The sequence below is a fragment of the Crinia signifera genome, chromosome 3, assembly GCF_055691185.1.
Source record: "Crinia signifera chromosome 3, ASM5569118v1, whole genome shotgun sequence".
Taxonomy (NCBI): domain Eukaryota; kingdom Metazoa; phylum Chordata; class Amphibia; order Anura; family Myobatrachidae; genus Crinia; species Crinia signifera.
Window position 1 is genome coordinate 156,280,185 of NC_139219.1, and position 13,772 is coordinate 156,293,956.

Consider the following 13,772-nt stretch of genomic DNA (forward strand, 5'->3'; position numbering starts at 1 on the left):
TTCTGTGTGGAGACCTGCAAAACATGCACTGTTGGGGGTACTTGAGGACCAGGGTTGGGAACCACTGCCCTAGACCAGTGGTAGCCAACTCCAGTCCTCGAGAGCTACCAACAGAGCACATTTTCCAGACAACCTAGCTGCTGCACATGTGTACTCACTAACATTTTAAAAGATCCACAGGTGTAGCTAATTACTTCACTTGTGATTCTGTAAGGAGATCTGGAAAACATTAATTGTTGGTAGGTCTCGAGGACTGGAGTTGGCTACCCCAGTCCTAGACCTAGTAGAAGCTTGGTTTTAACCCAGAGGTAGCCAACTCCAGTCCTCGAGAGCTACCAATAGTTCACATTTTCCAGCTCACCTCGCAGGTACATTCATTACTAACACATTTTAAAGATCCACAGGTGGAGCTAAATACTTCACTTGTGATTCTGTGAGAGATATGGAAAACGTTAACTGTTGGTAACTCTCGAGGACTGGAGTTGGCTGCCCCTGTTTTAACCTAACCAAAAAAAATGTTTTGATAGTCTACTCTCTACCCACAGGAGTACCAAAAGAAATTGGAAAAAGCACATCCAGTAGATGTTGCACATTTGGTTAAATCTATCACCTTGCCTATTCCTTATGTAACATACATTAAAAGGCCCTACTGGAAAAGTTGGCCATGTTCACAAATACTGGTTCTACTGTGTGCACTTGCTGCAGCATGGTTATCCAAAGCAATCGGCAAAGGCACTATGCAAGAGCTTCATGTCATGTGCTCATCACCCTATCTCACTATAGTGGATCATATTAGGGAGCCTTTCACAGTATATGGAAAAAACAGACAAAGAAAAAAGAAAGTTCACTGGTTAAGGTAATTGTAAAAGATGTCAGTTAGAGTATTTAACACGTAAGTTTTATAGACATAATCAAAATCTAATTTAACAAATAATCACACACAACAATTAGACAGGTACCGGCCAATAACAAAACATACAATGAATTATAAAAAAAAAAAAATGTAATTTAAGAAAACCTCATCAATGCAAATATATGAGGTTAATGTATAAACAAAAAGATGAAAAATGACTTGATGTTGCAATCAGACTGCATATATTAGTGCTGTGGGGCATCCAGTCATTAGGAGGGATTATGCGAATAGTCTGGATTATTAATCTTGCACACTTTTACTGATCCGATTAGTAAGATTAGTCAATAATTGTATTAATGGTATATCCGCATTCAAAATAGAGCATTCATATAGCTGCCATTCACAAATCTTTTATAGGAGTTAATTTTCAGCAGAAAGGATAGCCAACTATCCTGAGTGGCTGGAGACGATTCTCAAAGTGCAGTATGCTGTAGGGAGCCGGTCGGCATTACCTTTTATTGTCAAAAAAAGATTAGGGATCTGACAAAGATCAAGGCAACCGTTGATTCTGGCACCATTGCTTCAATAGATCGCGGCTACAGTGGTAGTCTCCAAGACAGCCTTCCCACTCTTAACTCTAAAGACAAAAACACATCTTTTTTTGTTCCTTGCAGCCACAACAGAAAGCCAAAAGTTATTCTTCTGCCAGAAGATCCCTAAACAGATTGACAAACCAGTGGCAGGACAGAATAATTCATCCCTGGGATTGTAACAAATTGGCAGCAATCTTAACCAATTTGCCAACTGTAGGCTGCAACTGACTACCGATTTGTGGGTTATTATTATTATTATAATTTTATTTATAAGGCGCCACAAGTGTTTCGCAGCGCCGTACAAAGGAACAATACAGGGAGACAAAGCTTGGCATAACATTGAATAAATAACAAAAATACAGTACAAATAAAGAGCGCCACAGTTCAATACACATTACAGCTTGGATATAAGTAGTGAGGACTCAATCAACATACAACTAGAGGCTAGATGCCAATGATGGAGATGAGTATGCAGACGAAGATGGTCACTGAGTGTTGGAGTAAAGGAGAGCTGTGAGTGAGATGTGAAGAGAAGTGGGCTTTGACAACAGGAGGAAAGATGGCCCTACTCGGAGGAGCTTACAATCTAGTAGGAAGGGGAGACAGATTACAAAAGGTGCACGCGAGTAGTATGTCCCAAGGGCACTCCCTTTCCTTTTAGGATCACTATCCAGTCCAGTTTTTCACCACAAGTTTTCCCCCAGTCCATGCAGGCAGGGCTTCCGTCCTCTGCATTTCCATCTAATCCTTTGTCTTTTTTTTTTTTGTGCATCAATGCTGGACAGTATGGGACCTAAAAATAACAAAGAATTGACCTGGTACTTCCTTCCTTTTTTTTCCCCGTGGCCATTTCAACTCTTGCAAACCCTCTCATTACCAAACTCAGGTTCTGCATAGGGCCTTTGCCTGTCTTCAATGTTTCGTCCCTCTATGTACTCTGGGGGTTTTTCTGCTGGCACCTGATATATGGACAATTGTACAGGATGTTCACTACATGTAGGCTTTGCTTCATAGGGCTCTGCCTTCTCTCTCTGGAGCCTATGGATGCTTTGAACATTCATGTGTATAAGTGGAAAGCTTGACAGAGCCCGGCAGTTGTTAGACCAGAGTGCATTGTCATTCTGCATTTATGGCTGGTCTCTCAGACTGGAACATTTTTCAGTTCTAGTTGCTTTCACATCATCTAAGCATCAGCCTGGACAATCCTAAGGATAAACTCAAACTCCCTGGGAGGCTCGCTTACGGGTTGGCACTTGATGTACTATTTTTATATGCAATAAATCGTAATGAGCCATTACTTTTACTAACACTCTGGAACCCATTGACAGACCAAAAGGGCAAGCCTGAAATTTAAAATGTAACGGTCCCACAGCAAAGCTCAGAAGGGGATGATGTCCAGTCCAGATGGGAACAACTGGGTTTTGCCATAATGTTTAGGCATTCTGCAAAAAAACATCAAATTATACTCACCGATAATTCCTTTTCTTCCTAGAGATCCCATGGCAGCCATACTTAGGGATATTTCCCCTTTCCTCAGCTTAGACAGGGTGATTTTTTTCCACCTAGGCTCCGCCCACCTCAGGTACATAAGCCTACTCCTCCCCTTCCTCCATGTCTTTTGAATGTCTCCTAACTCATGGAAATAAATCATCCAGTACATAGGGAGGGATCTTTTTTGTGGCTGCCATGGGATCTCTAGGAAGAAAAGGAGGTACTTGTTTCCTAGCACGGCCACAACGATTTAGATCGTTGTGGTCGTAAGATAAAAAATCGGATCGATCGCATCGCATGCGATTTGGTCGCATGCGATGCGACCGATCCGACCGACCGATTTTTCACCCGATTTTTTTTTTTTCACCTGATTATTTTCAATTGCCCCCCCAAATGTTACTAAGTGGGCTAGACCCCACGATAGACGTCAACCCGAAGCGTGGCGAGCGCAGCGAGCCCGCGAGGGGCGGTGGTGCGCGTCCTCCGACCTTTTCATTCCCCTACTATCCACTAGGGCGTGGAGTGAGAATAGAATAGTGTGGCGAGCGCAGCGAGCCACCGAGCCCGAAGCGTGGCGAGCGCAGCGAGCCCCGCGAGGGGACGCGTATAACTTCACAGGTATACGCGTCCCCTCGCGGGGCTCGCTGCGCTCGCCACGCTTCGGGCTCGGTGGCTCGCTGCGCTCGCCACACTATTCTATTCTCACTCCACGCCCTAGTGGATAGTAGGGGAATGAAAAGGTCGGAGGACGCGCACCGCCGCCCCTCGCGGGCTCGCTGCGCTCGCCACGCTTCGGGTTGACGTCTATCGTGGGGTCATGGCGGGCACATAAAAAATGTGAAATGGGTCATATTGGCCCATTTCACCTTTTTTATCATTTTTCCCTATGTGAGATGGACTTAATCAAGTCCATCTCATCTTGTGCCATTATAATGGCACAAGACCGACAAGATCCTCCCGATTTCAATGTTAAAAGTTTTTTTAACATTGAAGTCTATGGAAAAATCGGGTCAATCGGTCGGTCGCATCGCGGCCGATTTTAATTGGTCGCGACCGACCGATTGACCCGATTTCTGTCAATCAAAGGGAAAAAATTGTAAAAAATCGGCCACATCGTGAGGATCGTGTCCCTTAATTAAGAGCCACGATCACTCACGATTGTGGCCGTTCTAGGAAACAAGTACCGAAAAGGAATTATCGGTTAGTATAATTCGATGTTTTCTTCTACGATCCCTATGGCAGCCATACTTAGGGACATACCAAAGCAAAAAAGGGAGGGAGACCATATTAATGCAATATTATTTATTTAAGGCACTTTTCAGCACATTTTCCCCAAAGTGGGCGGAAGGAATGTGTAAGGCATAATGCCTAGTGAAAGTATGCACAGACGACCAGGTAGCAGCTTGGCAGATGTCGGAGAGGGAAGCTTGAGCCTTCCTAGCCCATGAGACAGCCATAGCTCTTGTCGAGTGTGCTCTTATAATCTGTGGAACAGTTCTTCCTTCTCGTTCGTAAGCAAAGATAATGAGACTTCGAATCCACCTTGCTAAGGTTTGTTTAGAAGGTACAAACCCCCTGTTTATTCCTTCCGTAATGATAAACAAATGTTTAGTTTTCCTAATTTCTTCAACTCTTAGTAGATAAAGCGAAATAGCTCGTACTAAATCTAGAGAGTGTAATTCCTCTTCCTCAGGTTTAGTAGGATCATCATAGAATGTTGGTAATATAATTTCCTGGTTCAGATGGAATTTGGATACAACTTTAGGAAGAAAGTCTGGGTGTGTTCTTAACACCACCTTGTTTGGAAACATACTCAGGTAGGGTTCCTCTGCCCATAAGGCTTGGATTTCACTAATCCTTCTGGCTGATGTTATCGCTACAAGGAATACGACTTTCCAGGACAGATATTTAAGCTCTGCTTGAGACAGGGGTTCAAAGGGAGCTTGCATTAGATCATTTAGTACAATGTTGAGATCCCAAGGTACTACCATAGATTTTCTGGGAGGCCGCATTTTCTTTATTGCCCTACAGAATCTGATCACTATCTCTTCTTTCGCCAACTTGCGATCTAGCAAAACGCTCAAGGCTGATATCTGACACTTTAATGTAGATACTGCTAGGCCCATATGGAATCCCTCATAGAGAAACTGAAGAATCCGAGCTGTAGAAGTCTGTGAAATAAGAGTAGAGTCATTTTTCCATAGCAGGAATTTACGCCAAACTCTATAATATGCCAAGGAAGAAACTTCTTTCCTAGCCCTCAATAGAACATCAGCAACTTGATCAGACATCCCATTTTGCTTCAGGAATTGCCTCTCAGCTTCCAGGCCCTGAGACAGAATATCCCTGGATTGGGATGATGTAAAGGTCCCTGGTTCAAGAGATCTGGTGATATTGGGAGGATCATTGATTCCTGTATCGCAAGTTTGAGTATTGCAGGAAACCAAGGTCTTCTCGGCCAGAATGGTAATATTGCTATTACCGATACTCCGTCTTCCTGCACCTTCTTCAATACTCGACCTATCATCTGGACAGGTGGGAATACATAGCCTAGTTGACAATCCCATTTGACTGAGAATGCATCTGTTGCTGTCGCTGTTGGAAGATAGAACCTTGAGTAGAATCTCTCTACCTTGTGATTCATGTCAGAGGCCATGAGGTCTATGTCTGGTTTCCCAAACCTCTTCACAACCTTCTGGAAGACTGATGTTTTCAGCGCCCATTCTCCAGGTAGAACTACCTTTCTGCTTAAATAATCTGCAACTATGTTCTCCTTCCCTGGTACATACAGTGCTGAAAGAGATATCAATTTCTTCCTTGCCCAAGGTACTATCTTCTGCATAATGTTCATCAAATCTCTGCTTCTCGTACCCCCTTGATGATTGAGGTGTGCTACCACCGATATATTGTCCGAGAAGATCTTGAGATGCTTGCCTTCTATCAGAGTCTTGAAATGGCAAATAGCTCGCCATACTGCTAGGGCTTCTCTCACGTTTGATGTTAGCTCTGATTCTTCTCGAGACCATCTTCCTTGAATGTTGTGTTCTGCAATATGCGCTCCCCACCCCACAAGGCTTGCATCTGTTGTAAGATTGATGAACCGAGGTAGATGAAGATCTGTTGACTTGAGTTCTAGATCTTGTGTCCACCACCTTAGAGAGTCCTTTACCTCCTTTCCCAGGACAATTCTTTCTTGATTGCTCTTTGACAGCCTCACATAAGGCAGAAGCTTCCACTGAAAAGGACGCACGTTCCATTGTGCCCAAGGCACTGTTCCTATCGCCGAGGTCATCAATCCCAACAGTTGGAGACCTAGGCCCAGATTGATAGATTTCTTGTGCCGAAGTTCTGTTGCCAGAGTTTGTATCTTTACACACCTTTCTTTGGACAATGAGATTTGAAATTGAACGGTATCTATTAATACTCCCAGGAACTGTATCTTCTGTGACGGCTGTAGTTGACTCTTCCTGATGTTTATAACCCAGCCGTGTTTCTCCAAATAGTGTATGACCATCGATAAACTTTGTCTTACTTGGTTGGCTGAGCTTCCTGCAATCAAGAGGTCGTCCAGATAGGGCCATATCTGTATTCCTTTTAGTCTCAATTGTGCCACTAGAACAATCAGCATCTTTGTGAACACTCTGGGTGACGAGGTGAGGCCAAAAGGGAGACATCTGAACTGAAAATGGTGACCCAACAGGTAGAATCTGAGAAACCTTCGGTCTGACTGACATATGGGTACGTGGTAGTAAGCGTCCTTCAAGTCCAGAGAGACTAAGAAATCGTTCTTCTTGATCCCTGCCAGTATGGATGTTAGAGTTTCCATCTTGAATCTTGTCTTCTTCAGATACATATTTAGTTTTCTTAGATCTAGGATAGATCTGAAATCGCCTGAATGCTTTTTTACCAAAAAGAGATTTGAGTAAAACCCTTCCTTCCAATGTGCCTTTGGTACAATTTCTATTGCTCTTGATTGTATCAATTGATCCAATATCTTTGTTAAAGCTACTCTCTCCATCCTGTTTTCTGGAGGACGAGACTTCATAAACTTGTTTGCTGGTTGATAATGTTGGAATTCTAAATGATAACCTTGTTTTACGACTGTGATCACCCACTTGTCGTGGATAGATTTTTCCCATATGCTTGCAAAGTCTAGGAGTCTCGCCCCTACCTGAACCGATTGGCGATAGTCATTGTCTTGGATTTCCTCTGTTCGCACCCCGAAAGGAACTACGTGACAAAGCACCTCCTCTTCTGTTATACTGGCGCCCCGGTCGGTAACTTCTGGCATCTCTGAATTGTTGGGATAGGAAATTTATTCTTCTTATCCTGGGGCAGCCGAACGGATTTTCCTCCAGTTATTCTTTGGATCATAGCATCCAATTTTGCCCCGAACAAAAAGTTTCCCTCAAAAAGTAGTGACGCTAGTCGATTCTTTGAATTTGCATCCGCACTCCAATTCTTCAACCAGAGAGCTCTTCTCGCCACTACCCCTGCTCCTACAGATTTAGCAGAGAAAGATACTATGTCTAGAGAAGCTTCACATATATAATGTATAGTCTTTTGCATAATCTCAAGATTTTTTAATAAGTACTGTCTTGATATTTTATCCTCTATATCTTTGTGCATCTCAGTACTCCATAACCTGAGAGCTCTAGCTGATGAAGCCACTGCTATGCCTGCTCTCATAGAAATGGATGACGCCATATGTGTTTTCTTCAATGAATTCTCAATTCTTTTCTCCATAGTATCCTTAAAGGAAGCACCATCCTCTAGGAATAGTGGTCTTAGAGGTAACTTCTGCCACCGCAGCATCTACTTTGGGAACTTCGCACCAGCTTAACAATTGTTCATCTTTAAATGGATACATCTTTTCTATCCTGGGTATCTTACCCAATCTTCTATCTACTGACAACCATTCTTTAGAAATCAGCTCCTTCATAACTCGATGAAATGGAAAGAATCTGCCAGACTTAACACGATCTTCAAACAGAATATCCTGACTATCCACAGGCTTATCAGGTTCTTTATAGTCAATAGCTTTATGTATATATTTTAACACGCTTTGAACTAATTCCAAATTAAAAGAGCTCTCCTCTTTAATTTCCCCAGATTCTTCACCTGAAGAAACATAAACATCATCTTGTTTGTCCTCAGACCTATTATCATAGTCTAGACTTGTTTGAGACCTCGATCTCTTAGTAGATTGTAATTGAGTAAGCTCCTACTTAGTCACAAAGGATTTTTTCATCCATTCCATCAGCTGAGATAACATTTCAGACTGATTGTCTTGTGTTAGAGATTTTGCACATTCTCTACATTTGTTGCCCTTATAGGAGCCAGGTAACACTTTATCACAGGTGACACAATTGATTGTAGTATGCTTCTTCTTGGAAGTACATTTCTTGCTTGGAGAAGAAGGCACACTGCAATATATATATATATATGAGTCCTGGAAGGGCAGCACACTCGCTTACTTGATCAGTGTAATGGTACCGGTGCCTGGACCAAGGGTGGTTCAGGAGGAACCCCACATATATATTCCACGAGAGGGAGCGGCACTCGGTCAGTGAAAACACGATACACAGGATTCTGCAACGTTTCGATGTTTTATTTTACATCGTCTTCAGGCAACAGGCAAACATCGAAACGTTGCAGAATCCTGTGTATCGTGTTTTCACTGACCGAGTGCCACTCCCTCTCGTGTAATATATATATATATATATATATATAATCTATTACTAACTAGAAATACATTTTTCTAATATTGCTCAGGCAAACATCGAAACGTTGCAGAATCCTGTGTATCGTGTTTTCACTGACCGAGTGCCACTCCCTCTCGTGTAATATATATATATATATATATATATAATATCTATTACTAACTAGAAATACATTTTTCTAATATTGCTCAAAAAAACAATCTGCAGGCTCACCTCGCTAGAGCAGTATCAGGCTTATGGGGGGGGGGGGGGGAAGGATCCATGATGCGCAGTAACAGCAGACACTCCAGTACACACTGAGACCGCAAACAACTGAATGAACCAGCATGGTCTGTCTGATTTTTATCCCCAGCTGTTTACCCGGAAGTAACCTCCTCCACAGGTCACTAGACCTGTTAAATTGCCCCTCATTGAGCCACCCTCTGGGCGCAATATCCGGGACCTCACTTCCGGTACACGCGCTCCGGCGTGTACCGCTGCCGGCATGTACCGCTGTCTCCTTGTGAACCCAGTCAGAGGAGACGCGCCAGTAGCTGTATCGAGCTGGACGCTGGAACGGGGATGTGACTCGCCGCCCTGCGAACCCAGACCTTACCCTGACAGACGGGGAGACATCGCCGCTGACAGGTGAATTTTCCTTATACGCCGTTCCTGGAGCATATCCATAAGTGCAGGGTAGAGCTGAAACAGGTCCCCCTGCATCTTCTTCTTCCCCCCTGCTTAGGTGAGCCCTAAAATAAAATAACACCCTGCCCTGTCTAAACTACTAGGAGACAGGAAAAAAGACATGGAGGAAGGGGAGGAGTAGGCTTATGTACCTGAGGTGGGCGGCGCCTAGGTGGAAAAAAATCACCCTGTCTAAGCTGAGGAAAGGGGAAATATCCCTAAGTATGGCTGCCATAGGGATCGTAGAAGAAATGTTGGCATATGGATTTAAATGTTAACCTAGTACTTACCTGGAAGTCATGCTACTTAACCAGTTTTATCTTTGAGACCTTCCTGATTCCAAGGATGGAGAGTGACTTACTGTATATACATACCTCCCAACATGACCCTCTCCAGGAGGGCCACTATACTCTGTTTCTGTACTTTTCTCCTAATTTATGATTACTATCACCTGTGATGAAACACATTTCTTATCCATTAACCTGTTTAAAACAGAAGATGACAATCATAAATTTAGAGGTAAATCCAGAAGCAGTGCATCGTGTCCATCCTGAAGAGGATCATGTTGGGAGGTAAGTCTATGCTCCTGACTTGCTTTAGTTTTTATGTTGGCTCATGAATGTAATAAATGCTTCCTTAGTAGTAGTAGTACGTTTATTTATAAGGCGCCGCAAAGTGTCCGCAGCGCCGTACATAGCAAACAAAAAAAAACAAATTACAAGGTAACGTACAGGGTGTGTTGAAAGATACAGTATAAATAGGGGTATAGCTGGTAGAACTAAAATCAGCATCAGTTCAGAAGTAGGTGTCAAAATTGTCAAGGAGACTGAAGATGAAGTAGAGGAAGGGAAGAACAGGAAAGGAGCACAGGTGAGGTAATGAGGTAGGGTGAGTACGTGAGGAAGGAGGGCCCTGCTCATAAGAGTTAACATACTAAAAATAGGTGGGTGGACGAACAAAATACAATAGGATAAGTAGGAACAGAGGGGAACGGAGGCAGGATAGGAGGATCAAAAGAGGTTAGGAGGAGGGATAGGCTAGTCGAAAAAAAGTGGGTTTTGAGGGAGCGCTTGAAGGAGGTAAGGGAATCAGATAGCCTGATGGGTGGCGGGAGGTTGTTCCAGTGCAGGGGGGCAGCGCGAGAGAAATCTTGGACACGGGAGTGGGAGGAGGTGATTAGGTGAGAGGTCAGTCGGCGGTCAGCGATGGAGCGAAGAGGACGGGAGGGAGTGTGGATAGAGATCAGTGAAGAGAGGTAGGGAGCTGTGGAGGAGGAGAGCGCCTTGTAGGTGGTGGTGAGGAGTTTAAAGAGAACTCGGAAAGGAATGGGGAGCCAGTGAAGAGATAGACAGAGGGGGGAGGCGGAGGTAGAGCGGCGGGAGAGGAAGATGAGCCTAGCAGCAGCGTTAAGAATGGATTGGAGAGGTGCGAGGCGGGTGAGAGGTAGCCCAGAGAGAAGGATGTTGCAGTAGTCAAGGCGGGAGATGACAAGAGAGTGAATGAGAATTTTGGTCGCGTCAGTGGAGAGGAATGGTCTGATGCGTGATGTTGCGTAGGTGAAAGCGGCAAGACTGTGAGAGAGCACGAATGTGGGGGGTGAAAGAGAGGGAGGAGTCAATGATGACACTGAGGCAGCGCGTTTGGTCGGTGGACGTGATCTCGGTTTCACCAATGCTGATGGAGAAGTGGGAGAAGAGGGGATGTTCGGGGGATGGAAGATTAGAAGTTCAGTTTTAGCCATGTTTAGTTTCAGGAAGCGTTGGGTCATCCAGGCTGAGATGGCCGTGAGGCATTCGGAGACCTTGGACAGGAGTGATGGGGATAAGTCGGGGGAGGAGAGATAGATTAGGGTATCATCAGCATAAAGGTGGTAATGAAAACCATAGGAGCTGATGAGGGTGCCTAGAGAGGTGGTGTAGAGGGAGAAGAGGAGAGGGCCAAGGACTGACCCTTGGGGAACAACGACTGGCTGGGGGGTAGTAGGAGAGGAGGAGCTCGGAGTGGAGACGGAGAAGGAGCGATCGGAGAGGTATGAGGTGAACCAGGAGAAGACCGTGCCAGTGATGCCAAAGGAGCGGAGGGTGTTGAGCAGGAGAAAGTGGTCAACAGTGTCAAAGGCAGCCGACAGATCAAGCTGGATGAGGATAGAGAAGAGGCCTTTGGATTTAGCCGATAGTAGATCGTTAGTGACTTTGGTCAGGGCAGTTTCAGTGGAATGTAAAGGGCGGAACCCGGATTGGAGAGGGTCTAGAATGGAGTTAGCAGTAAGGTGGCTTAGGAGACGATTATAGGTCAGACGTTCTAGGAGCTTGGAGGCAAAAGGGAGGAGGGAGATGGGCCTGTAGTTGGATGGAGAGTTGGGGTCCAGATTTGTTTTTTTGAGAATTGGGGAGACAAGAGCGTGTTTGAAGGAGGAAGGGAAGATCCCAGAGGATGGGGAAAGATTAAAGAGGTGAGCCAGGTGAGAGCAGACTGATGGACTGAGATGACGGATAATATTGGAGGGGATAGGATCGAGCGGGCAGGTGGAGGGAGAAGCGGATTGAAGGATAGAGTGGACTTCAGCAGCAGTGGTGGGGTAAAATGAGGACAGGGGTTGGAAGGAGGGGAGTGGAGATGTAGGAGGAGGGAGAGGGTGAGGTCATGGCAGCAGTGATGGCAGTCCTGAGAGAGGAGATTTTGGTTGAAAAGTAGGCAGCAAAATCAGCGGCTACGATGGAGGACTGAAGAGCTGGAGGAGGGGGGGAGAGCAAGGAGTTGAAGGTGGCGAAGAGCCTGCGGGGATTGGATGATTGGGAAAGGATGAGGGACTTAAAGTAGGATTCCTTGGCCAGAGCAAGGGCAGAGCTGAAGGAGGAAAGAATGAATTTGAAATGGAGATAATCCGCAAGGGAGCGTGATTTCTTCCAGAAGCGCTCAGCAGTGCGAGAGCACTTTTTAAGGAATCGGGTGATAGGTGAGTGCCACGGTTGGGGGTTGGAGCATCGAAGGGGGATAGAGGAGGGAGGGCAGGCAGAGTCCAATGCCGAAGATAGGGTGTCATTATAGAGGGAGGCAGCGAGGTTCGGGCAGGACATGAGGGCGATTGGGGCGAGAAGAGGACACAGCGTGTTTGAGAAGGCAGCAAGATCAAGTGTGTTGACGTTATGCCGTGAGACAATGCGCTTGGGAGGGGGGGTGGGAGAGGGGGGAAGCAGTGAGGGAGAATGAAGCCTCTCTAGACTTTGTCATCAATACCAAAGAGCAAACACCATCTTCAGATATGGCATCAGGTTATACATTTTATATTTTAAAGTCCACTGGTGTGATGCCAATACATGGCCAGTTTTGTGCAGGAGTGACCTCTAGCACTGGTAAACTAAGTAGACACATCCTTCCCAGATGGAAATCCAAATATACATCCTTAAAATTATTGGCCCAAGGTCTATAGGGTCAATATGGACCAAAAGGTACTACTAGTATGGTCTGCGGGAAAAAAAAATTCTGGTGAATGTTCAACTGCGTGGCAGTTAGAGATGGGTCATTCGCGAACGAAGCGGGTCTTTTGAACAGATCCCATAAAAGACTGAGGGAGCCGACGATCCCAAAAAGGTGACCCGTCGTTCTTTTACTTTGTTTCGTTTTTCATTACAATGCATTTGCCTGAGCTCAGCACTGCCAACTGTGGAGCTGAAATGTACTAACTATGGAGACAGAGTTACAGTGCTGTGACTGCAAGTGAAAGAAAGAATAACAAGGCTGCTGCTAGGGATGGTCATCGATGGTTGCCATTGATGGCGATTTTGCACCCAGCCATCAATCAGTGTTTTACTTGGTCATGTATTTGTTCAGCGCACGGTTTAAAAAAAAAAAAAAATTGTAAAACAAATTACGCTTCGTTATTATCAAATTACCCCTTCTTTCAAAGTGAACCGGCGCTCAGTGTAAAAGATACGGATCTTTTTACTGTCTGGTCTGCTGGATCCCAGCTCTCGTTAGTGACCCGTTTTGCCCATCTCTAGTGGCAGTGTAAGCTATAGCTGCAGAACTGGTATGATCCTCTCAGTCTCTGAACAAATGAAGAGTAACTTGAACAGCAGCCCAAGCTGGGTGGAGTATTAATTAACAGAGTAGAGCAGGGGTGACCAAACTTTTAGCGACGAGGGCCAGATTTGGTGAGGTGCAATTATGTGGAGGCCGACCATTCATCCTGACATTCTTTGAATCATTAATCACATCAGAATGTTCCCCCACTCCCCCCCCATTCACTCTATGTCCCTCAGCCTACCCCTTCACTGTATATTCCCCAGCTTGCCCACCATCTCTGTATTTCCCAGTCTGCCCCCTTCACTGTATATTCCCCTTACTGACCATCCTTCTCTGTATGTTCCTCACTCTGCACCCTTTCATTCTGTTCCCCAGCCTGCCCCTTCTCTGAATGTCTATCACTGCCTCCATTCACTGTAT